Raw genomic sequence first — 518 nt, 5'->3', positions numbered from 1 at the left:
ATTGTGTTGGGGGTGGGGTTTACAGCCAAAGCTACCAGTTGAAGCCGTGCCCCGTGCAACTCGGTTAAGTGCTCGTAACTACAGCTTCGGAAAGCCAGAGGCTACCTTACAAACACAGCAGCAGTATCCTGTTTACCAGCCAGTCCCCTGGGGGTCGGGGTGGGGGGAAGGGGCTGTCACTGTTCTAGACTGTAGGAAGCAGGATACTTGTTCTCAAAACAGAAGTACAAGCCTTTCCACACAGCTGCACCAAGTAAGAGAAAAGCTCTTTTCAAGCCAAACCAAATTTCTTTAAATAGTCACTGAAATACTGAGAAACACTTGCCACTCAGTGTCACAAAGCGTAAATGTGTCTGTCAGTTATCTGGTGAGGTACTGTTGCCACTCCGGTGCTGCAGCCTCCCTGGCCTGGGTGGACGATTGCTACAACCCACGCAGCGGTGTTCAGCTGCCTGAGCTGATGCTGTTCCACACGGAATAAACTCTCCCCTCCCACCCCCTCGGTTCCCCCCACACCA

The sequence above is a fragment of the Pterocles gutturalis genome, unplaced genomic scaffold, assembly GCF_000699245.1.
Source record: "Pterocles gutturalis isolate BGI_N339 unplaced genomic scaffold, ASM69924v1 scaffold43249, whole genome shotgun sequence".
NCBI classification, from domain to species: Eukaryota; Metazoa; Chordata; class Aves; order Pterocliformes; family Pteroclidae; genus Pterocles; species Pterocles gutturalis.
Note: the sequence above shows the minus strand (reverse complement) of the source record.